The sequence below is a fragment of the Rutidosis leptorrhynchoides genome, chromosome 4 (assembly GCF_046630445.1).
Source record: "Rutidosis leptorrhynchoides isolate AG116_Rl617_1_P2 chromosome 4, CSIRO_AGI_Rlap_v1, whole genome shotgun sequence".
In the NCBI taxonomy this organism is placed as follows: Eukaryota; Viridiplantae; Streptophyta; class Magnoliopsida; order Asterales; family Asteraceae; genus Rutidosis; species Rutidosis leptorrhynchoides.
This window is the reverse complement of record NC_092336.1, coordinates 211,181,470-211,184,678: the sequence shown is the minus strand read 5'-3', so window position 1 is coordinate 211,184,678 and position 3,209 is coordinate 211,181,470.

The window sequence follows — 3,209 nt, the reverse complement described above, 5'->3', positions numbered from 1 at the left end:
ATCAACTTGTATTATATATTATGTAATCTTGAGATACCATAGACACGTATACAATGTTTCGACCTATCATGTCGACACATCTATATATATTTTGGAACAACCATAGACACTCTATATGTGAATGTTGGAGTTAGCTATACAGGGTTGAGGTTGATTCCAAAATATATATAGTTTGAGTTGTGATCAATACTGAGATACGTATACACTGGGTCGTGGATTGATTCAAGATAATATTTATCGATTTATTTCTGTACATCTAACTGTGGACAACTAGTTGTAGGTTACTAACGAGGACAGCTGACTTAATAAACTTAAAACATCAAAATATATTAAAAGTGTTGTAAATATATTTTGAACATACTTTGATATATATGTATATATTGTTATAGGTTCGTGAATCAACCAGTGGCCAAGTCTTACTTCCCGACGAAGTAAAAATCTGTGAAAGTGAGTTATAGTCCCACTTTTAAAATCTAATATTTTTGGGATGAGAATACATGCAGGTTTTATAAATGATTTACAAAATAGACACAAGTACGTGAAACTACATTCTATGGTTGAATTATCGAAATCGAATATGCCCCTTTTTATTAAGTCTGGTAATCTAAGAATTAGGGAACAGACACCCTAATTGACGCGAATCCTAAAGATAGATCTATTGGGCCTAACAAACCCCATCCAAAGTACCGGATGCTTTAGTACTTCGAAATTTATATCATATCCGAAGGGTGTCCCGGAATGATGGGGATATTCTTATATATGCATCTTGTTAATGTCGGTTACCAGGTGTTCACCATATGAATGATTTTTATCTCTATGTATGGGATGTGTATTGAAATATGAAATCTTGTGGTCTATTGTTACGATTTGATATATATAGGTTAAACCTATAACTCACCAACATTTTTGTTGACGTTTTAAGCATGTTTATTCTCAGGTGATTATTAAGAGCTTCCGCTGTCGCATACTTAAATAAGGACAAGATTTGGAGTCCATGCTTGTATGATATTGTGTAAAAACTGCATTCAAGAAACTTATTTTGTTGTAACATATTTGTATTGTAAACCATTATGTAATGGTCGTGTGTAAACAGGATATTTTAGATTATCATTATTTGATAATCTACGTAAAGCTTTTTAAACCTTTATTGATGAAATAAAGGTTATGGTTTGTTTAAAAATGAATGCAGTCTTTGAAAAATGTCTCATATAGAGGTCAAAACCTCGCAACGAAATCAATTAATATGGAACGTTTTTAATCAATAAGAACGGGACATTTCAATATGTACCTAGTAAGACGTTGTTATAATGATAATCGTTATATATATCGTTTTCGAGTTTCGTAAATTAATAGTCTCATTTTTTATGTATATAACTCATTGTTAAAATACCTAATGAGATACATACTTATAATAAAATCATGTTAACTATATATATAACCATATATATGTCATCGTATAGTTTTACAAGTTTTAACGTTCGTGAATCACCGGTCCACTTGGGTGGTCAATTGTCTATATGAAACCTATTTCAATTAATCAAGTCTTAACAAGTTTGATTGCTTAACATGTTGGAAACACTTAATCATATAAATAACAATTTCATTTAATATATATATAAACATGGAAAAGTTCGGGTCACTACAGCGGAAAACACCATTGACCATAATTAACCTTGGTCGGTTGGTTGAGGATTTTCTTTTACTTAACCGTTTTATTATTTCCCCCACCGGTTCTATTTCTTCATCTGGTTCCGATTCTTCTTCCGGTTCTAATTCTTCTTCTGGTTCCGACTCTTCTTCCGGTTCCTCTTCGGGAACTTGTGAATCAGTCCACGAATCATTCCAATTTACATTTGACTCTTCATTATTATTAGGTGAGCCAATGGGACTTGTTCTAGAGGTAGACATCTATCACATAATATCAAACGCGTTAAGAGATTAATATATCACATAATATTCACATGTTAAAAATATATAGTTTCCAACAAAATTTGTTAAGCAATCATTTTTCAAGTAAACACGGTCAAAGTCCAGACTCACTAATGCATCCTAACAAACTCGATAAGACACACTAATACAAAATTCTGGTTCTCTAAGACCAACGCTCGGATACCAACTGAAATGTCCCGTTCTTATTGATTAAAAACGTTCCATATTAATTGATTTCGTTGCGAGGTTTTGACCTCTATATGAGACGTTTTTCAAAGACTGCATTCATTTTTAAAACAAACCATAACCTTTATTTCATAAATAAAGGTTTAAAAAGCTTTACGTAGATTATCAAATAATGATAATCTAAAATATCATGTTTACACACGACCATTACATAATGGTTTACAATACAAATATGTTACATCGAAATCAGTTTCTTGAATGCAGTTTTTACACAATATCATACAAACATGGACTCCAAATCTTGTCCTTATTTTAGTATACCACAGCGGAAGCTCTTAATATTCACCTGAGAATAAACATGTTTTAAACGTCAACAAAAATCTTGGTGAGTTATAGGTTTAACCTATATATATCAAATCGTAACAATAGACCACAAGATTTCATATTTCAATACACATCCCATACATAGAGATAAAAATCATTCATATGGTGAACACCTGATAACCGACATTAACAAGATGCATATATATAAGAATATCCCCATCATTCCGGGACACCCTTCGGATATGATATAAATTTCGAAGTACAAAAGCATCCGGTACTTTGGATGGGGTTTGTTAGGCCCAATAGATCTATCTTTAGGATTCGCGTCAATTAGGGTGTATGTTCCCTAATTCTTAGATTACCAGACTTAATAAAAAGGGGCATATTCGATTTCGATAATTCAACCATAGAATGTAGTTTCACGTACTTGTGTCTATTTTGTAAATTATTTATAAAACCTGCATGTATTCTCATCCCAAAAATATTAGATTTTAAAAGTGGGACTATAACTCACTTTCACAGATTTTTACTTCGTCGGGAAGTAAGAATTGGCCACTGGTTGATTCACGAACCTATAACAATATATACATATATATCAAAGTATGTTCAACATATATTTACAACACTTTTAATATATTTTGATGTTTTAAGTTTATTAAGTCAGCTGTCCTCGTTAGTAACCTACAACTAGTTGTCCACAGTTAGATGTACTGAAATAAATCGATAAATATTATCTTGAATCAATCCACGACCCAGTGTATACGTATCTC